Source organism: Ciconia boyciana, chromosome 3, assembly GCF_034638445.1.
Source record: "Ciconia boyciana chromosome 3, ASM3463844v1, whole genome shotgun sequence".
NCBI classification, from domain to species: domain Eukaryota; kingdom Metazoa; phylum Chordata; class Aves; order Ciconiiformes; family Ciconiidae; genus Ciconia; species Ciconia boyciana.
In genome coordinates, this window is record NC_132936.1 from 123,435,281 (window position 1) to 123,458,359 (window position 23,079).

Sequence of the window (23,079 nt, forward strand, 5' to 3'; positions counted from 1 at the left end):
CGAAGGTCACGCCTGTTGATTGCAATGGACGTGCCTCAGGAGAGGATCCTAAACAGCTGGTCTCTGTATGCATGTGTACAAGATGAGAAAAACTCCTACTACTCAGCCTCTTGGTTTTGCACCCAGGGAGGGAGCAGTCATAACCTGGTACTGCAAACTGGTGACTCAGCTGCAATTCCTTATCTTTTTGGATACAAGAATGTGTATGTTGGTTTTCTTTTGAATAGCTCTTTAGATATTAAAGCCATATGATTTAGTTTATTTGTCATTAGGAAAGGTTAAGAATGTTGCTTGAACGATAAGCCAGTTAAGATGATAATTTTTGAATTTGGAACAGAGCAGTGAAGTAGGACTAATGGTCAGCATATTTCTCCGCTGTGGATGTTCCATAATAGCTGAAGATTTCCAACAAGAAATATCTGTGTTTAAAGTTTGGGAAAAGCACAATAGGGAATAAAAATAAGGTTACTTAGCTAATGAAACACAGATTAGTCAGAACAAACCACTGCTTTTAAGTACAGGAACTACAGGAATACTTCTATTGTCCTTGAGTTGCCTGCTTCTGGAATGAAGGCTCAACTTAATGAGAGTTATTGCTACCCAGTGCTTATGCTGTCTTTTACCTGAACATCTTTTTGAAACATTGCTTGATTGCCAGCATCAAAAATGAGGTGAAATTTCAAAATTTAGAAAAGTTTTGATCAGCTCTAATAGGATAAATATAGAAAGGGAAAGAAATCTCCAAACAAAAGAAGAGTGCCATTGACATTTTTGGTTTGGTGCTTGTTTTTTGTTTGTTTGTTTGTTTGTTTTTTAAATGTTATTTTTAGTTAATTTGGGACTTTGGCCTTTTTTTCCCCCCAGGATGATGATGTGGCTGATTTTAATAGAGCTATTCCATGCTGATGGTGTAAATAAGGGGAGAAGCAGGCATATTGCTGTAAAAAAAAAAAAACAAACAAAAAAAACCCCAACAACCAAAACAAAACAAAACAAACAACCAAACAAACAAACAAAAACCCCAAAAAACCCCAAAGCAGTTCTTCTATCCAACACTGTACAGTGATGTTCTTCCAAGTAGCGGGTGGGGACGTTGCACCTACAGCATTGCTCATGCATTCAGCATAGGGATCTTCTGTGGAAACTCTTGCTTGAACCCCTGGAAGCTGGGCATAGGATAAAGAGCAAGAAAAGTACACTTTCTGAGAGGTAGGGGGTTTTAAGTTTGCCACCTCAGTGAAGTCACTGACAGCTGCACTGTTAAAAACCCCAGGCAGACCTGACAGTCACAGTGCCTTAGTTTGAGGTGTTTCCAAACACACCATTCTCTGCCTGTTGCCTCAGAGGGAACAGATGGAAAGTGTTACCAGTAAAGCACATTTTCATAGGCTTTCTGGTTCTCTTTAGCAAAAGCCTTACAAAAGTCTTCAGACAAATTAGTGCCTGAAGGTAGAGGAAGTCTTTAGTAGTGCTAGAGAACTGCTGACTCAGCCTGTTCTCAGAGTCGCGTCCAAGGGGACCTGCTTTCCGCCTTCAGCGTTTCCACTGCGGCTGGTGATTCCTTCAGAATCAATTACATTACTCTCAAATGTCTTCTTAAGTTTAATGAGTCCAGTTAAATCCTAAGAGTTGCTCATGTGCCATAGTTCAACGAATGGCAGGCGCAGCCAAGAAAAGTCAATATATGACCCAAGGAAAGATCGTGTCAGATAAGCCTGATCTCAGCCTGGACGTGCACTCCTGCATTTTTATTCCTTTTAATCTCATGCCTTCCTGTCCCGCACACTGCTGAGCCAGGCCATATGTGTGCCTATGAGGGGCATGCAGGTGTGGGACGGGGACAGGTTTTAGCTTGGCCATGTGTTGACCTGTTCCCGTTCCTGGTTCAGCAGCACGTTTCCCCGGCCACAGCTCTGCACGGGGAACAGCAGTGCAACTGCGCTGCCACAGCAGAGGAGTGAAGGGCTTAATGAGGGGTTAAATGCATACACGTGTCTATATGTGTGACCATATGCACACTATTAGCTGTAAAAGTTCAACAGAGTAAAGTACATACTTATAAAATACACAATCATTTACAATACAATAATTTAGCCTATTTTGCATTGTTTGGGCTAGATAATGAGCAGAGTTAGCATCAATGCAGTTAGTCTGATGGATTTGTTCTTAGATGGTTTATTTTCGCCTGTTCTGTGCTGAACACCATCTTCCCCCATCCCCTGGAAGAGCAGGTCGTCTCTCAAAGTTTGGTGGTCCCTGTTTGGAGTGACTCCACTGGTGCTCTGGGCTGTGCATTTGTCATGGCAAACACCAGTATGTGGCTATAGAATGAGGCAGGGCTGACAGCATCTCTGTCACAACCTGCTCCTTGCTTTGATTTCATCGAAAGCCCAGAGATGCCGTAAGGATGATCTCTGTGGGTTTGTTTGGGCTTTGGAACAAAGCAAAGGGTAAAATTTCTGACTCCTGTGTGGAGATACTGTAACACTGCTATTACTGTAACATGAATATTGCAAGGCCATACATAATATGATGTGAAAGAAGGCATGGTTGAGGACACGGACACCCAGAATCATGACTGCCTTGGAGAGGCTACACAGGGACTGATTGTTCACTGTCTCATCCACCACAACGCTGCAGTGATACGGCATCTGCGGTGAGTTCAGGGAGTCCTTGCCTGGGCCATCTGGGATAGAAATATTTCCCCTTGGGGCTAAAAGGATTTCATATCTCCTGTTTGATTCTGCATGCAAAATCCAGCTTGCAGCTGCAATATGCGGCATCCAAAAGATTCAAACCCATGCTTTGCATGCCCAGAACGTCATTTTAAAACAACAATAATTATTATTTTAAAAAGTTTGGGTTTTGTTTTTTGGTGGGTTTTTTAGGGTTTTATGTCAAACTGGGAAAATACTTAGTCTTCTATTAATCACTTGGCAAGTTTAGGTATGAAGAAACAAAACTGGTTTTAAATCACATGAGAACCAAAAGAAGAAACCGTCTTGAATCTCTTAATTGATTCTTTGTATGTTCCATAAAAGTCAAATATAGCTGAACCAAATTTTTCAAAATATATTACAAAATTTGTTTCCAGGCTTGAATTGTCTCTGCCAAATTTCATCTCAGAATGAATTTTTATCCTGATGTTGAGTTAGAAACACATTTAAGCAGATGTACTAATTTAAGCACTTACGTCATGGGGACTATGCTTTCAGCATATGCTGAAAATCAAGCATGTTTTTAAGCCTTTTGCTATGATAAGGAAGGAAATGTTTCATGCTGAAAAGATTTTTTTTTTTTTTGAGAACTAAATATCCTGAATTTCCATACTTTCATGTTGGAGGGGTCTGTTTCTCCAAGAAAATAAAATATTATGGAATTAAAGCTTTTTGCACAGTGGACTAGTACTACTACTAATTAGAGAAATAACTGGTCAGGCTCTTGTGCTCTCTGATTTATAGCCAAATGAATATAGCTAAAGGGAACTGTGCCTGGAGGTGTACCTCTCAGGCTATGATTTCACACGGTATTTAGAATGTGCTTAAATTTCTTTGTGTAAATAATTTGATTGAATGGATGACTTCAGAAAGATTATCCTGGCCTTGAAAGTTTAGCACCTACTTGAGTACCAGTCTGATTTGAAGCCATAGTCTCCAGAGACAGGAGAGCGCCCAGTTTTTCACATGTACTCACTACAGCCAAAGCAGATCAGCAAAAAGGTTAGCTGTGGCTGTTTTATGGAAAACAGGGGCCCATATAAATGGGAAGAATGAAGTCTTGGAATAGTGGTTGTTCAGTAGCATGTGACTAACCAGGGCAGGTATTAAAGGTAGGTGTTTGAAATTAGACTAATTCAAAGCCCACTGAAGTCTCTTTGACTTTAAAAAACTTTTGATGGAGCTGATAGTGAGCACACATCTGAGCTATGGAGCTTGGGTGCCCATAGTGCAGAATCTGCAACTTCTCATCTCAGAAAATGTGGTCCCACGCTCCAGGCACAGAGCTGGTGCTTCTGGGAATGCCTTGGGTCAACCACTGGGGTACCAAAGTTTTCTGGTACCTTGTCTAGAGCCGTTACTATGATAACTGGATCAGACTTTGTTTATTCCACCAAGCTGGTGGAACGCAGCATCTAGTGAGCAGTCTATCTGGTTTTCCTGGTCATCTCTGTGACTTCTGTTGAATTTGCTGAAACCATTCGTGAATAAAGCAGTACAATATTCTGTGGTTTGCAATAGCTTAAGCTAAGTAGGGTGCTTACCAAAGGAAAAGGAAATAATACATATTTCCCCTTTGCTGATGGAGTTTGCTTATGTTGAGGGAAAGAGATATTGGTGTTGCGAATGCACTGTATCAGCTAAGGTGCTTCTGATATTCCCGTTTCCATATGGAGGGTGGTATCACATGCCATTTTTTCTTTTGTCATTCTATAACTATATTGGGTTTGATGGCAAGGTTTTGGTAGTGGGAGGACCTCAGGGGTGGCTTCTGTGAGAAGCTGCTAGAAGCTTCCCCTATGTCTGATAGAGCCAATGCCAGCCAGCTCCAAGACGGACCCGCTGCTGGCCAAGGCCGAGCCAATCGCTGATGGTGGGTAGCGCCTCTGTGATAACATACTTAAGAAGGGGGAAAAAGTTGCTGCACAACAGCAATTGCAGCCAGAGAGAGGAGTGAGAATATGTGAGAGGAACAGCTCTGCAGACACCAAGGTCAGTGAAGAAGGAGGGGGAGGAGGTGCTCCAGGCGCCGGAGCAGAAATTCCCCTGCAGCCCATGATGAAGACCATGGTGAGGCAGGCTGTCCCCTGCAGCCCATGGAGGTCCATGGTGGAGCAGATATCCACCTGCAGCCCGTGGAGGACCCCACGCCAGAGCAGGTGGATGCCCAAAGGAGGCTGTGACCCCATGGGAAGCCCGTGCTGGAGCAGGCTCCTGGCAGGACCTGTGGACCCATGGAGAGAGAGGAGCCCACGCTGGAGCAGCTTTGCTGGCAGGACTTGTGACCCCGTGGGGGACCCACGCTGGAGCAGTCTGTTCCTGAAGGACTGCACCCCGTGGAAGGGACCCACGCTGGAGCAGTTCGTGAAGAACTGTAGCCAGTGGGAAGGACTCATGTTGGAGAAGTTTGTGGAGAAGTGTCTCCCGTGGGAGGGACCCCACGCTGGAGCAGGGGAAGAGTGTGAGGAGTGAGGAGTCCTCCCCCTGAGGAGGAAGGAGCAGCAGAGACAACGTGTGATGAACTGACCGCAACCCCCATTCCCCGTCCCCCTGCGCCGCTGGTGGGGAGGAGGTAGAGAAATCGGGAGTGAAGTTGGGCCTGGGAAGAGGGGAGGGGTGGGGGGAAGGTGTTTTAAGATTTAGTTTTTATTTCTCGTTACCCTTACTCTGATTTGATTGGTAATAAATTAAATTAATTTTCCCCAAGCTGAGTCTGGTTTTGCCCATGACAGTAATTGGTGAATGATCTCTCCCTGTCTTTATCTCGATCCACAAGCCTTTCATTGTATTTTCTCCCCCGTCTGGTTGAGGAAGGGGAGTGATAAGGTGGCTTTGGTGGGCACCTGGGGTCCAGGTTTTCAAAATTTACCAAGATTTGCAAAAGTGAAAGAGGCAAGTACAAAACACAAAAGAAATTTTGTAGTTTTAAGTACTGTCAGACTTTCAAAAACTCTAGAGCTGTTTGAAACAGTTAAAGGAGAAGTCCTTGAAGAATAGAGCTGAAAAAGAGGGGAAGGACAAGAACAATATTTGCTTGAGCTGAGAAAAGGAAAAAAAGTGGGGAAAATAAAAATGAAGCATACATACTGTCAGAAACTGGGATTTATTTCTGGTTTCAACCTTTAAGGAATAGAAACAGCTTCAACATTTTCTTCCCATAATTTTTTTTTCTGCCTTCCTCGTGCACTTGAATCTTAGGGAGGCACGAAGAGAGGCACCAACCCTGACCTGCAGAACAGGGCTGCATAGTAGAACCAGTCTTGTAATATTGATACCAGACAGTGCAAACTTAGTTTACTGAATCTTTTAATCTGCGTCTATTTATTTCAGCTGCACTGATGGTCTTTAAAACAATAGGATGTATTTTTAAAGGTCTTCTGTGGCTCAGCTGTCTGGTATGGGTTTGATGCAGGAATGGTGGGGCGAGCTCCTCTGTTTTGCAGGATATCAGATTGACCCCTCCTAACCTCAAAACCTTTTTAGCTCTACCAGCCACTGAAAAGTCTCCAGATAATGCTGACTCCGAGTGGTACCATCTGGACTTCATTTGAATCAAAAGTCAGGATGGAAAATCCTCAGTAACTCTTGGACCCAAAGGCCAAGGCTGGAAAAACAGAACCCCACCACACTTGCAAGAGGGCAACTATTCCCGTGCCTGTGAGCACTGACGTCTCTCCATCACTGGTGAGAAAGCACCCACAGATTCAGAAGTGTTTCGTGGGGGTTTTTTTGTTTGTTGTTTTTTGTTTGTTTGTTTGTTTGTTTGTTTTTTCCCAGGGCAACCAAAAAGGCATGTGTGGATTATCCTTATAATAGACCAGTTGGCAGAAACAGAATTGTATGTGTTTAGCAAACAATGTATTTTGAAATTAAACATAATGTATTTTTAAAACTCCTGTTCGGATTTTTTTGCTAAAATTGTCAATAAGAGCACATACTAATTTTCATGGTCAGAAAAGAAGTTTAAACTATTGACTTTCTGTACTCTTCTATTTGGAGGTACAGGTAGCTGGTGTTTATATTTTAGCTCTGTTAGTTAAGATAAAATAAAGTAAAAGGGTGCGATTGGAACCTGAACAACAATATTACGGAACTGCATGAATTAATTATTCCAAAGAAGAGACCTTTTCCTGAATACCAGTCACTGTGGGTTTCCTCGGTGGCTAAGAAAGGAAATGTTAACCAATGTTTGCAGCAAGTCAAGTCCTGTGTGCTCGCTGCTAACATTGGCAGGTTTCTATGCGCTGTTTATATATGGTTATGTGTAGAGATGGGTGAACCTCAAAAGGTTTTGGAGGTTCAATTCTAGTTATTATAAGCACCTGAAAGGCTGAATGCTTATCTGAAGCACAGCAAAACCTCAAAGCCAGCTGGGAGGCTCCTGGGCAGAGCTTCCTGCTTGCCCTCCAGCTCGTACCGATGTGCAGTGCTCTCCAGACCTCCCGGGAGTGGCAGGATGTCTTTTGGGAAGGCTCTGTGGAGCATGGCAGGAGCAGGATGTCTTTGATGTGGGTCTTTGCGGTGTGGCTTGTTGATGGAGACTGCTAAATGAGGTCTCACAGCTGTGTTGCTGAGCTAGAGCAGGTGACGGGTCCGAAGGGACAGAAATGGATCTCCTTAACTATTTGTTATAGGAAGCGTTGCAGCTAAGGGTAGCTATTAGGGAAAGGAGAGGGGTTCCTAAACCTTCCTCTCCATCTCTAGCAATGACCTGAATTTGGATTATGCTGGACTAAGGCATCATATTGTTACTCTGCCATAACACCTATGGCTCATTTCAGTCTGCCCGTACCTCCAGTTTCAGCCAGGCTGAGAAACAACACAAGACAAGTTTGTAGTCAGCGTATGAAATTAAGGTGTTGAATAAGCAAGCACAGCTGATCTTTACAAAGGTGTTTTTGGTGAATTTGGTTGTGTTTCTCTTCCTTAGCATTAGCAGATCATTTTGGAAAGATACTGAATTCTATGAGCTCTTTTCATGATACAAACTTGACTACACCACCCTTGTTGCTGCTTTCAAATAAAGAACAAACGTTGCTGTCTTGGTTTTTCAAAATGAAGCTGGACTTGTGTTGTCAACTGCTTGGGAATTTGGGATATCTCTAATGTTTTACTTTGATGCTTGCTGTTTGTGATCATTTTGACCCATTTTCCAGCAGGAGTCAGAGGTTTTGTCTGAAAATGAGGGTACCATAGTGTACTCTGTGACATCCAGACCTGCTTCACAAACATGCAGTCAGAATAGATCATATAGAGAGAACAGGAGCGTGAGACAGAGCCTTGGGATGGGAGCGGAGCTGGGAGTACAGTCCATGTCTGGGACAGGGATGCTGCTGCCAAGCTGGGAAATAAAATCACATTTCAAAAGACTGTCCTTCTTGTTGACATTCCAAGTATTATAGAAAAATACCAGCGTAGTAAGTGTCAGTGCTGGCATCCCTTTGTCCAGCACACAAATAATCTTGGATGGTCCCTAAAGAAAAGGGAGAAAAAAACCAGAGTCAAGTATTTTTATCTCATTTGCTTTTATCTCATAGTAGAAAAAAAATCTTCAGCGTCTTTTGTCTGCACGATGTAGGTTAAAATAACACCACCATAGCCAGAAGGTTTTCTGTTAATGTGTGAGAGTTATTTCAGGAGTATTATGTTATTTAAACATAACCAAAATGTGCCTGCCTATTTTTATCTGATCCCATTGTTCGTGCACTGCTCTGCAGAGTAAATACTATCCAAGAATTTGAATATTAGTTCTTTTCCAAGAGAGAGAATTTAGAAGACTTTCCTGGTCATTTAATTCACTTTTTCATCTAACTCTTTTCCCACCAACCTTTTCTTAATCTGCAATAATTTTGGCTGTACCTGTCATTCTGATATGGTTTTATGGTGTCCAGCTAATGTTTGATCTCTGGTATGGCCAAGACCATTTCCACTTCACTTCTAGTTGAGTTAGGGAGGTCAATCCAGAGTCTAATCCCAAACATAGCCACAAATCTGAAGAAACCCCATAGACTCGGTGGTATTAAGCCAGCTGCACATTGATCTGAGCAAATTCTGACCGGGAGTCTCTGACGGCAGACGAATTTTTGTGGCGGAGTTCCTGGAGAGTCCTCTAATGTCTGTGGGTCTGTTGGCAGAGTTGCATGAAATCTATCTTAAGTGATTTCCCCCCCCCCCCACAATGGGTGTTTATTTCTTGCAGCAGGGTTTGTGTGGAGCATGTTTTCCTATGCTTTAGTATGCTGGGAAGATAAAACAACTGGGGACTATGGTGCACGTTCTTGGTTGCTTGGTGTATTGAGTGATATCGGACACGTACCAGCGGAGGCTGCTCTTACAGTAAGACATTCTGGCATTTGCATGACCCAGTGCGATAGCATGCAGGATGACAGTGGCAGAGGAAGTGAGTCAGCATCCTGGGGAACAGTGACCCAGACGGTGGTTCAGCACCATGGGAACAGCGCACTTTAGGATGTCATCTGCAAAAGCACCTCATTAAGTAGACCACCAGAGAATTATGACAGCAGAGGCAATATTTTCAATTCCCTAGAGGAAACACAGCTCCCATGGAAAACATCCTCGCACTCGTTTATGGGAAAATAGTATCTTGATCATGATTTTGCTTTAGTACAGGATTTCCGATCAATTCTCTTGTCTTCCAAGCCTAAAATGCCCTCTTGATCTGGTGTCCCAGCAACTCTGTGCCCCTGGAATAAATGCCATCTAGGAAGATTGTTCTTCTTGCTCTGGATTTGCAGCAGCACTGCTGTGAATGAGGATCACAAATCCAAGAGCAGCTGTTGCTCAACACTGCAGAGCAAGACAAGGCGTTGGGTTTGGTCCAGGCCTGATGTAAGCAAGTCTTGCAGGGCTTGCAGTATTGTTGAATTTGGCCTATTCTTCTTATTGAGGAACGGATTGTGCTGCCTACTTGGCTGTCCCAGTCCTTCATCCTGAGCCAAAGGAGGCTAAGACTATTTGTGGAATTTGAAAGTGAAATCCTGGCCTTTTTCAACTCAATGGGCATTTTGGTGTTGACTTCAGCAGGGAGGGAATTTCACCCTGAGTATCCCAAATGTCAGGAATACTTTCTGTTTTTGTGATTCTTTGTGGAAGATGTTAGATGCTGTTTTCCTCAGCTCTGCTTCTCTGCTCGCACATAAGGGACCTGCTTGGATTATTTTAATTGGCAAATACATTTTTCCAGTGTCTGTGCGGAAATAGCTCTGTGCTATTTCTAAGTGCCAGGCTAAGTAGCTCCTGTTAAGTAGCCCCTCTGCAGTCCTGCAGTTAACACCAGTTGTTACTGCCAGACCCCTCTCCATGGGTTGTGTAATGTCCAAGTTTTTGGTGGCTCCTGCTGTTCTACTCTTGGTTTGTTGTTGGGTTTTGGTTTGTTGTTTTTTTTTTAATTCCCAGAGGTAAAGCCTTTGGTTTGGGGTAAAACAGAAATGGTGAAATCCTGGTGCCAGCACAGGTGAAGGCAAAGCTTCTGTGGGTTAAGGCAGGATACTAAGAATTTTATCTGAGAAGTCTGAAGGGAGCAAACAGACCATTTTACAGTCCTGATGTGTGCTAACATTTGACGTTGCCTCTGCTGGTGTTGAACCAGGAAGCATCAGGTGTGTGGGGGTTTCCAGCAGGGAGCCGCAAAGAGCTCCAGAGCTTTGAAGTGTTTCCATGCTGAAGTCAGGGTAGGAAGGAGGACATAGTCTTTAGGAGTAGGTAAACTAGTTTTAGGGATTATGCTGGGCTTTGGGAGAGCTGGATTCATTCCTGGTTCTCACGTGGACTCCTGATATAACTTAGGGCAATCACTCCAGACCAGAGTTTTTGTAAAGCATATGTGACTCTGTGGACACCTCAGAGGTGATTTAGAGTGCCAGTTGTCAGACAAATCTGAAGGATTTAGAAACCTAAACACTCCCGAAAACCCTTGAAGAAGTCTTATCTCCTTCTCACAGCATTTAAATACCTTTACATGCTTAATATATCTACCGACCTGCCTTCTTGTCCCTTCATTCCACATCTCTAAATGGGAGACAATCTTTTGCTTCTCTCATCCCATGCTTGCCAGGTTCACGCTAGAAAATAAAATGAGCCAAGGACTCTCATCTGGCTTTGAAGGCAAGTGGTCCATCAGCAGCTCATGTCTGTGTAACTAACTCTCTTCCCCATCAAAAAACCCCAAACTGGCTCTGGTCCATAATGCTTATGGAAAGTGGTCAATGGCCCATGCTGTTGGTGTTGTCCAGAAGACTGCAAAGTGTCATGAGCCAGGACCTGTCGCCAAGCAGACTAGCATGCAGGTGCGTGGGCAGACACCTGTGGTGCCACGGCTTTTGGCCCTCTTGGCTTCCGAGCAGTGGTGTAGCCTCTGTAAATCCTCTGGGGAAGGGCTGTGCATACGTGCAGAAGGGTAGGGAGAGCCACTGTCTCAGCAGGAAAAGGGCCACCAGCTTCCATGATAGAGTTTCACTGATATTCTTAGCATAAAAGAATGTGGGTGCAATATGGAAATATTTGGAAGTGAGAGTTTCCCAGAATACTTCTGTGTTTTTTCTGGAGCACGTCTTATTGTTCCTAAAATTTCCTAGAATGTATGGTACTATAGAAAAAGTGACGGTAGGAATACTGATTTTTTGATGGGTGTGGTTTAATTGTAAAGTCCTGACCTTCAGGTTTACCAGCCTTTTGCTACTTCTGGCTAGGCATCAGGGTGGTCTCTTGAAGAGTTTTAAGAGTCCCTGTACTGCAGTTATTGCATCCTATTCTATAAATGTTCACCTGGAATCACAGAATTTTTATTATTATTATTATTTTAATTGTTAGGTCACGGTGCTCATTCCACAAGATTTTGTGTGCCCAGTTTCCAGATGAATTAAAGGTTCATTTTCTATTTGGTAATGTTTTGTAGCAATTAATCTTTTTTTTTTTTAAACATCAGCACCTGTTCCATGACAGCTTCCTTGTTTCCCTCCCCCCCCCCCCTCTTCTGACACAAGTAATTTATTTATTGAGGTTTTATTGTATTTCATAGCTGAACTTACCTTTGAAAATTTGTTGGAGAGGACCTAAATAAATCAATAGTTCACTCAGCAACACCATTAATGTGGTTAATAAAACAAATTTTATAAATTTGTCGCAGACCTTGAAAGTGGTGCCAAAACCTTTTAAATCCAAAGCACTACTTTTCTTCCACACACCCCTCCCACCATGCTGGTCACATTTTCTGTTTCTGCAGCAGGGTGGCTACAACACCGAGGCAGATTTTAATTCTTCATAATATGGTAAATATACAAAGCCCCAGGTCTGTTGCCCAGATGGCAACATCCTGTAAAACCTGCCAAGTTCACTTCTTTAAAACAATTTATAGTCTTTAATTGAAGGACTGAAATGAACTAAGTAATCTTTTTTTTTAAGACCTATTTTCTTGTTTTTAATGAAAAAGAAAGTAGAATTTTAGGTCTCGTTCATACATAAATAATGTACTCTTTTTATGCTACAGATAACAACAGACACCCCCCTCAGTCCAGACTCAGTTATTCCACCTTAAAGTATTTTTGCAGAAATAGCTGTTTCCTGTGAGGGAGGGGAGATCCCTTTGCAAAGAGATTTGTCTCTCTGCTGCAGACTATACTAGTGTAGTGATGCTCATTAAAAATAAGAGGCCACAACTGTAACTAAACCAGTTGTAGCATTATGGAAAGTGTATGTGCTATGGAGGACCCTTGTAGAAAAGAATCGATCACGAAATACCTTTGCCATCAAAATTAAGACTGAAAATCAGGTATTGGGCTTGGGCACACTGACTTTTTTTTTTGCCTTACTTGTAAGACGTGCGTCATCTGTTTGTGCTAAAGTCTTCTTAGCACAAGAAGACTCTCTGTGGGATTGACACCAGTCTGTAGAAATGCATGTAAAGGCTGCCAGGGACTTCAGCTTGAATAGGGAGAGGTTTTCATGTGCAGCTCATATCTTCTGTACCCAACCCAACCAACCTGGTTTACAGCAAAGCCCTAATTAGCAATTGAAGATCATGAAGATGAAATTGTGTATTTCAGGACAATAATACAACCTCTGTGAGTCTGCTCTTCCTTGTCACGCAGAAGTGTTGTCCTTTGCCAGTCCAAACTCTCTCTGTGGCTCATTTTCAGCTTCTCCTCCAGCCAATGGTCAGGGCTGTTCTGTAGGTGGCAGGTCCCTTTGCAAAGCCCTGGGTGTGATGAGGAGGCTGAAGCCGTACCTTGCTCCTCCAGTCTTGGCACCCATTTTGGAAGTGCTTCCATGCATATCTTTGCAGAGCTTTGTGTGCTGTTGCAGAGCATCTTTCCACCAGTTTGGGTGGGAACCGTGCCGCGTTCACGGATGGCAGAAGCAGGCCAATAAAGCCTATGGCAAAATCTCAGGTGCAAACAGTCAAAGCCATTATTAAGAGGCAACTTGAACTGTAGCTACGGAGGGGACTGGGGCAGTCCGCAGAGCTCCCCTTAAGGCTGTTAGTATCTGAATGGCTGTAGTGTTATCTCTTTCCAGTGCTCCATGCCTGCTCCGTGAAGGCTTTTATGTCTTTCCACTGAACAGCCAGCTGATCATAACCAACAGGATTTTATTTTAATTTCCCAATAGAGTTTTTGTTTTCCTTGAAAAAATGACTGAGACCAGAAGGATTTTCCAGCTGGAAAATAAGACCTGTCAGTTGGAAATTCTGACTAGATCTAAGTAGACACCTATATAATACTTTGGATGTATTATGTGGCTGGAAAGGAGTGTGAGGGTGCAAGGAAAATGGAGGGGGCAGGAGAACAACTTAGGAGCCTATTATATTCATAGCTGGTTTGCATTTTCCCCTTTCTAAATAAGACTTACCTTTAGGGAGGGAAAAAAAAGGTCAAAGGAAAGTAATATTGACCGCAATAAATTGGAATGTTGAGTGACAACGGAATTTATGCTGCACCATAGTATGTGCTGATGCTGTGCTGAAACCAGTGGCATCCATGTGGTGCTGTCACTATGACAGGAGGAGATTTTGGGGAAAAGCCTCTGGGACGCAGATATCCCTTTAAGTCAGTGGAGCCATATGTTATAGGACATTGCCATTAACTGACAGCCTGTGTCAGCTCAGCTATTTTGGCTAGTTGGGGAGTGGAAGAGAAAAGTATGTATGGAGGAAAACTGCAGTTAATTTGCCTCTTCATCTACCTGCCCTTTTCTCACTTTTCTCCGGTGGGTCTTGTTATCTCTCCTGGTTCACAGTCACTGTACATGGAGGCCAATGTTCTTATATAAGGAAAACACAGATATGAAAATGTGTGTGGTTTTTTTTTCCCCCCACAATAACACTTTTTGGTATGCAGGTAGCCCAAACTAGTTATGATATACTTTTTGTTGTTGTTGTTAATTGGGTATGAAATAAAGGAAATAAAACTGTATTTTAAGTCTGTGGATATCTCACTAAAAGTACTTCAGATCTATTTGAGTTCTTCCCTTAAAGTTTGATGAAAAAATAACACAAGAATTTTATAAAAATGATCATAGTGGAATCCAAGCTATGTTTTACCTGCCCAAATATTCATGTTGGTGCTGAATGTTAAACTGGCTAAATGTGTTGCCTGCTTTGTTAAGGTTCCCAGAGATGTTTAGGTGAACCTGGGGCTTTGCTTTAGTGGTGATGCAGGTAAATGATGCAAAATTCAGCTTTGCTAGTTTTACTTCTGTATGATTGAAGGCTTTTTATTAGTTTCAGTATTTGTTTGAATCTGAAATGGGAAGAGAATTTGGGGATTCAAAAGCACTGTGGACTGAAACGGAAGGAAATATTTGTACAGCTTGCTGTGACCTGAAATCCCTAAGCTTTGCACAGCTGTAGAAAAGAAATCAATTTTGGAGTCTATTATGTTCGGACATGAATATAAAACACAACCTCTCAAGTGCGTGTCCCAAGAATGAAGAATTAGGCATTTAGGGAATGTGTTTCCAGCAAATATTATTTATACCTTAATTCATCAAGCAAGGGAAACTAAATTAAAAGTCTGGGCTGAGATTTTTTGTCAGTTTGTACTCAGGTAATAAGTTTATGATCTTTTAGAAACACAGCATGGAGGGCAGAGAGGCAATTTCCCCAAGTCCCTGCACTGGTGCCAGAGGACGGGCTGTATCTTATCCTGGTATTGCGAGTCTCTGGTTGCAGCTGGGGCCTCTCACTGAAAGTTGTCCTCATCCACACCCAGGACAAAGCTAACAATAATTGTACCTGGATAATGGATTATGAAATAATTATAAAACATTTTGAATTATAGCAAAATCAGCATGGGTCTAGAGATTAGCTGTGATGCCAAGACCTAAAACAACTGGAATAATCTAGAATGAAAACCCTACTTTAACTTGTTATTTCCATGGTTTAAAAATACACCTTCTCACTGTTGAGTCTTTGGTGTTGGTGGTCACGTTGCATCCTGTTGTTAGCACCTGGAGCCAAGCTGAGAAAATCCAGTTCTTGGCATGTAGAATCTAATGCTTCGCATTGACCTGTTGTTGCCAAATTACATGGAAAGCATTCTCTTGCCAGGTCACTAGAAATTAGATTAATTGTAACACAGAAACCACAGGGAGGGAGAAAAAAGCAGTGTTATGCCTCTGAATATCACCGTACACCTTGATTGTACAACAGGAAAGCTAGCCTGAAACAGAAACACCAGGCAGCATGCACAGAAGTATTTCCACTGTGTTCACGGCTCCTTGGTGGTGGGATTCAGTATAGAAGTGATGAATGTGCTGGTACCAGTAACCACAGGGGCCATCGAGCAGGATGGCAAAAAGGGGTATGATTGACATAAGTATATATTAATCAAGTTTCCCACTGTTATTTTATTGTTCACTCACGATGTACATTGCATCTGAGCTGTACTCGCTGGAACTAAACATGCAAAAATAAGTATTGCTGTGTCTGACAGCACCACTTTGAATTATGTTTTCTTTTTCTGAAATAATTTTTTCTTACAGAGCACAGGCCAGAAAGGCTCCAGCCTTGGCCTCTTAGAGCAGGTCAAAGACGTAGCCAGGCCAAGGTCTTTGGGAAAGTACAGAGCTGTGTTGTGCCTAGCCCTCGTTGAGGGGCACAACTGTGGAAATGTCCTCACACCTCGTGTTTTCCATGGTGCTATGTTGCACAGCTCTGCAGGAGACAGACATCATTTTCCAGCAGGTCTGGCTTTCTCCGTGTGGCCTGCCCAAACACCCTGAGTCTCAGCTGTCCTACGCAGGGTAGAGTGCAAAGGCGTTCAGCTTGGCTGCCTAAGCAAACCTTCATCGCTGAGGTACAGAAACAAGGGTACAGAATAGTCATCTTTTTATCCCCTCTGCTTTCATATATGAAAATGTAAAATTTCCTTTCGAGCTATAGCCTCTAGGCAGTTCTTACCAGAGGTAGTTAATGCAGTTGAACAGACAAACTTCTCTCTTGCAGAATATTTTCTCAAGTGGAGGAGAAGCCACATGTGGATTTTTCACCAACATTGACCATTTCTTGTGTGCTAAGAGTGAGGGTTTTCAGGTGTGTTCAGCTTCACTGCCCTGAGCTTTCCCATTGATTTTACCAGGAATAAGTCAGGTTAAGTCCGAGTGCTGCCCTGTGGGCTCTTCACCAAGACAGGCTGGAGAGATGACACGTGTGCACCTTACTGAGTGTGCTGAGCTGGGAGGCAGGAGGCTGTTCTCCACCCTGTCGTTCATCTGCCTGAAGACACAAGCAAGCCTTGAAGACACAGGGCTGTGACTTGGTTTGCTGACTCTGAAATGTTGTTAGGACTTACTTTCCTGTTGGATAGTGTTTTGAGACCTGCAGATAGGAAGTGTAATTACCTAGCATGTTTTCCAATTTTATAGCACGGCAGTGTTTCTACCCATGCAACATCAAATTTAAGCATCTGACATAGAAGGAGCAGTGAACAATAAATGGCAAATAACCAGTAGTTGTTTTATATACACATACCTTATCTGTAGTCACATACGGCGTGGAAACAGGTGTTTCACATGTATTCCCACAAATAAAACATCTTAAGGAGTAATGCCAGCTCACAGCAAACAAAAAAGGGTATTAAGACTATTGAGGGAAAGAAATGCTTGGAACACAAATAAATATTCATAAGTATTTGCATCCCTCCTGTGTGATGTGTGGCCATACTCTCATATGTTGTCCTTCCGCCACGTTGGGAAGTTAGCTTAAGAACTTGAATATTTAGCTTACATAAGTCTTACCTCAAATAGTGAAATAAAAACTGTCTTCAGTCAAATTTAACAAAGAACAGTTTTGGAGGAGTCTTCATCCATTGTGGAAGACTAGTGTAATTGTTTTGAGGGCACAAAGGAGAAAAGCTTTGGATGAAAGCTCTGGTCCCAAGCCCACAAGAGCAAGTCAGTCACTACCTGTGCTTTGTATGAGGAAGCTAATCAACAAAGTAGTTCAAATAGGATGTATTTATTTATTAGATGTGCTTACAGTGTGGATTGCTTCAGAACACAGGCTTCATTTTACCTATGTCTATCTTGAAAGATGTGTATCTACTTTCTGTTGACTTTGGCCACGAGCAGTATCTGTAGAGCAATCTCTCTAAGTCATGCCTCGTGCAGCTGTGGAAAATCCCTCAAGGTTAGCAGCTTTCAGATGCAGAGTTACTTAAATGCTGTAGGATGCCTTTGAAAAAACAAATGGTAGTCCAAAAGCAGCCAGCATATGGGTATAATATTAGAGCAGAGATGGGAAGAGGGGAGGATCCTTCAAAGAGGACCATTATATTCTTCCCTATTTTCTGCAGAAAATATTTCCTGTGCTATAAAAAGACAGAATGACTAGTGTGTGACATAAACCCATCATAGAACAAATACTTCAAAGACACCTTGGGCCTACTAGTAAATTCATGCTACCCCCTGTCCACGACAGTAGTTGAGAATATTGTTCAGCAGTTTGTATCAACACACACTTATCCTTTTTTGACATCAGTCTCTGGTTCAGGAAGGTATTGAAGCACATGCCTGATTTCCAGTACATGAAAAGTCCCATTGATTTCAGCCTGCAATATAAAACTGGTAACTATCATAATGATTATGATGCATTCCTGAGTCCTTAGATGTTCAGTGATTGATCATCTAATGTGCCCAACTGTATTTTATTGCATAAGCAGCTTCCTTCTTGCAAAGAAAGCACAATAGCTGATTTGTTGCCTATAATTATAACTCTAGTTTGTTATTCGAAACTTCTCTTAGGTCTAGTTATTTAAAGGTTTAGCTGATCATCTCTTGCATCCTATTAAAAGCAGTCTACAAAATGCCAGCTGTGTGGATAACATCACATGCCTTTTCCACTTCCGTAGTTTTCCTCTAAGTCTTCAGTGTGAGTGAAGTACTAACACGGGCTTAAATTTGGTCCTTGTTTTTTTATGAGGATAGAAGCACTCTGATGCCTTCTGCATAACAGATGATGCTTCTGTATTGTTGGAGGACGTGAGTAATTAAAGCATGCATCATGTCTTAGCTGTTGCAGTTTTAGAAAAGGGGTATATTTGTGGCTGAATACCTTTCTTAGCTGCAACACAGAAAATGCATGTGCAGTAGACTTTGGCAAATAAGTTCAAAACTTCATAATTAACTGGCTGTCAAAAATTTGGAAGCAAAACACAGGAGGTGGTTAGGAAATCAAAGTATGATGTGTTTTTAATCACAAAACACAAGGAAATTTTAAAAATTTACGAGTAATAAATCTATATTGTTGGTACCAAATGGCTCCCTTTGCAGTCCTTTAATGTAACACCTGCGCTTCCTCTCCGTGAGTAACAACCCATTTTTTGACTGCCTGAGGAGCAGTGCAAGAGTAGGTTTGCAGGCTCAGGAGAACAAAGCCAGGTTCCCAGACTGAGCTCTGACTGCACTTTAGGATTCCATTTACAGTCTGTTTGGTTTGTAATTCAAATCGCTCCAGACCAGAGTTAATGTTTAGACCACAGCCACCTGAAATTTGCTTCAGGGCTGAAGCCCAGCCAGATTGCAAATGGAGGAAACACTCGAGGTTTGCTAAATACAGTTAATAGGGGATTAGAGGCTGTGTTTTTTATGGTAGCACAGGGAGGTCTGGCATAGAAAAAATATTAAAATGCAAATATACAACTTCAGCCGTGCCGAGCAGGATGCAACTGATTGCACTCTAGCTATCAAGCAGCTATTCTTCCTTTCATTAAGCAAAGGGAAAATGGGAGGAAGAATATAACAGGGCTCTGATACAGTTTTTGATGAGGGATGGTCTATTATAGCCAGCAGTTGGGAAATGACCCAATAGCTGGGTGAGTGGACTGTGGGTTATAAGATTCTGGAGATTATACCTGTCTGTCTGCTGCTGATTTGTTATATATGCAAAGACTTGAGCAAGTCTTCGTTTTTGTTTTCAGTTTGCTTTTTTAATGGCCACGTCCATTTAGCTCCTTGGGCCTCCTTTGCAGTGTGTGTGTGCAATGCCTCGTGCAGTGAGGTGTGGGTGTACCCGTCATACAAATATTTACCGCTGCCCTATAAATCACAGAGTCGCAGAAACGGAGAGCTGGAAGGAACCTTGGAGGTCGTTGAGCTGGATGAAACAGGATCAAGTGTAGCTAAGCCATACCTACCAGACATTTGTCTTAACATTTTCTTTAAAACTCCGGTGAAGGAAATTCCACATTTCTGGGTTGCCTGTTCAAGTGGTATTTATCTAAACTTTGTCTGCATAATTTCAGTGAAGGAGAGTCCACACTCCTAGGTTGCCTGTTCCAGTATTTCACCACTGTAGCTGAAATGTTTTTCTAATATCTGACCTAAGTTGTCTTTGCTAGAGATTATGCTGATTCCTCCTCTTTCCTCTCCCGCTGACTATGAAGAACAATCAATCATTCCTCTCTTCTTGAAAGTCCCTACGCATTGGAAGATTCTGTCACATTCATTCCTCAGTTTCCTCTCCTCCAGACTAAACACCACCCAAGTCTTTATCCTCCCCTCAAATGGCCAATTCAGAACTGCAGCTGGTTGTTAGAGTGATTTCTGTATTGCCAAAAATGCGTGTAGCCCTTAGTTGTTTCTTGAGAGCCAAGAGGATTTACCCTTCTGGAACTCTTTGCAAATTTAGTCCTCAGATTAAGAGGTTCAAAAGCTGTCGTGAATGTAGGAGAGGCCTCACAGTTGATATGGTTAGAGAAGGAACATCAGAGCATGTGTGTGTGTATGCAAGCAGTTTTTAATGTGGCAAACTAGATTTTAAAGGATGAGCTTCACTTAAAAAAAAGAAGTGCTTTCCTGAAAGGAGGAACATGGGCAGGGAAGAAGTGGCCACTTGGGTTGGGGAGGGAAGCCAAGGGCTGGCAGGGATCAGAGGGGACACAGGTGGGGTGGAGCTGTGGGGACCACCTTGGAGGTGTGCACTTGACCTGAAAAGCTCGTCTGCCGCAATTTCCAGCAACCAGAACTGGAGGAGTTTGAAAGCTTTTATTGGCTTTTTTGCTCCCTTCCTCTCTCCTCCTTGCCTTGCCACTCAATTTGTTATTTTTATGGTCCTGTGTGCAATTTCAAAAAACCAGAAACTCCGAAAAGAACCGAAACTTCCAAAATTCCAAACTCCAAGGACATTTGTTGCCACATTTTTGCTCTTAGGGAGAAGAAGAACTGTAAATCTCAGATATGATTCTCATAATCCCAGTCTGACTTTTTGTTGTCCTTACTAGAAAAAGGAAGACTTTTAACTGAAAAAAAAAGCCAAACAAAAAACCCTAAAATTTTAAAGGACTCCCCCAGAATCTAGACCAGGCTGCCAACGATGAAGTGCTGGTTGTTTTTTTTTTCTCTGATGAAAGTCATGTGCCGCCAAAGAGTTTGTCTTCTCAGGAACCACGTTTTACTTTGGGAGAGAGATTTGGTCAGAAAATTTTTATTCAGAAAAGACCATAGAGAGTTTCTGAGCCACTTTCTTCGGAGACCACAGGCAGGTGGCACGTAGCATTGCAGGAGACATGAGGCAGGAGCTTAGCTCTGCAAGCACATCCTGCGGGGACAGACTGTCATCGCAATGTATCCCTGTTTCTGCCAGAAGCAGAAAGCAGGGGAGGCTTTTCTGCACCTGCAGCTGACTTGGCGTATCTCCTGCTAAGTACAGCAGCTCTTGTGGCCAACAAATTTTATGGGGCAATGGCTTGGCTAGGTTTTTATTCTTTCTTTAAATCCAAGACAGGAAATATGCAAAGCAAGATGCACCTATGCCTCTTCTTTGATATCTACAGGGAGCACTCTTGCCTTCTGCCCAGTGCTAGGGATGTTGGCATGAGAGAGAAGGTGACATTGCAAAGCCCTCAGCTGTCTCCTCAATCAGCTGTTGAAGAAATCGGGATGATAGGCATGATTTTGTATGCAGTTTTAGCATGATCCCAGTTATTCCTACTGCCTTCCACAGCGGAGGTGGGCAATGTGCTAACTTATGTGTTACCAGACTAAAACACTGGCTCTGTAAGATCTTGTGACTGACTCACCTTGTCCATGAAACTGTGGGAACAACAAAATCAATCTAAGGAAAAAGACAAGATTCAGCACCTGTCACCCCACTACTCTACCCACTATTTAAAAATCTTCATTCTTTCTAGAGGAGGATAGCAATAAATCACAGCCAACGCCTTACTCATCCTAGTACTAAACAACAAGCTCCTTCAGTGGTTAAAGCAAACCTGTAAGTGTAGTTTTTCTCAGGCTAATGTCAGTCAAGGTGATTCATCCACCTGGAACAGTGTTGTGAGCTGGTTTTGTGCAGCACAAGTTTATAGCTCCATCTTCCAGCAGGGTTAGCAAGCCAACTTTCAGGACTGCCCTGATACAGTTGTATTATTTAAGTATCAGAACTGATTACTGCTTGTACTCCTGATACTTGGGACCTCTGCCCTGTGCTTTAGTTCACAGTGGAGAACTGGCCAGAATTGTATGTTTTTAGAAACATCCACCTATGGAACCTTTGTGGCTGTCTCTGACATCTCTACCCTTGTGACCTGTTAGATGGATGATCTTCCGCCTTCCAAAGACTTCTAAACATCTGAACCTAGCCTGGCAGATGTAGCTGAAAAAAGATGTCTCCTCTGCTGTGTGTAAAATATAGGGTAGATCCCTGACATCTATTTAAAGAGAAACTCTTACCTTACCTATGGTACTGACACTGATGTTGGTTGCTTTGCACCACAGTAAAGGATCAGAGCCAGGAGAATTCCTGAAGTCTCACTTGTGAATTGACTTAGGATTCAAGCAGCTTGTTGCTCTGATGATATTCATGTCCTCCTTCACTGCTTGCAAACAGGATTTAAATCAAAGAATACAGGCACACGTTAATTATTACTGTTGTTGATGGTGGCAATGAATTCAGAATTCCTCAGGGACCAGTACGATTGTCCACTTTGACCTGTGGTGTAAAACAAGCCAAAGAATTTGACCTTGCTATTTTTATATTATTCCCTACCAAGTACATGAACTATCAATGACATTAATCTGTGACTGAGCCATGAGTGCATCTTTTAGAAAGGCATCCAATCTTGATTTCAGATTCCAAGTGATGATAGAATTACAACACCCAGGAGAATTTACTCTCATTTGTTTAAAAAAAAAAAGTATTTCCTACTTGAACAAGAATGAGCTTCAGCTTCCAGTCAGGAGTTCTGCCTCTCCTGTCTACTAGATTACACATCCCACTAACAGCACTTCTTTTCTCTGATCTAGATTTTATAGAATGTGAAAGAAAATGATTGGCATTTTTCTTAGGAAAAAAATCTTAACAAACTCTAAGTGTTTCAGAAAAAATCACTGTTTATTTTGGATTTTTTAAAAAAACTGTCTTTCAAAATACTTTTTTTTTTTAAACTCAGCATGATAAAAAATGCATGACATTTCAAAGAAAAGGTACGTACCCTCAGATGTTTTCATTTGAGAAAGCTGTACTGAGAAATTACAAAAGAGAAATTGTGTCCATTTTAAACATTCTGAAACAAAAAATATCTTTGATACCTTTTAGCTATGCTGAAATCTTTCTAATTTTAAGCACATTCAGACTGCCTGGTTATCTGTCACACTCTAGATTCTAAAGTCCTTGTACAAAAGCATTACTTTATTTAAGCCAATGCTTATATGTATACTTTATATAAAAAAGATAGGAGATAATTTCTTTGTGCAATATGAGCACTGGTGATTTGCACGGGTTTAAATTATGTAGAAAAGCCTCAAAAATTTCAAAAGTGCTAGAACTAATGAACAAGTTGCCATTTCCCTCAATAGCGATTTTATTTGGAGCTTCTGTACTAACTTAGAGCATCCTTGTCATACCTCT

The 23,079-nt window shown here is 42.2% G+C and overlaps 1 long non-coding RNA gene across 1 annotated transcript in view; it reads left to right on the forward strand.

Annotated features, from left to right (window-relative positions):
- Positions 1–6,205: 6,205 nt before the first annotated feature.
- Positions 6,206–23,079, forward strand: part of LOC140649775 (uncharacterized) — a 162,189-nt gene continuing 145,315 nt past the window's right edge. Inside the window, exon 1 of the long non-coding RNA XR_012041748.1 lies at positions 6,206–6,401. This is a non-coding gene — a long non-coding RNA (uncharacterized lncRNA). The remainder of the gene's footprint in view (positions 6,402–23,079) is intronic.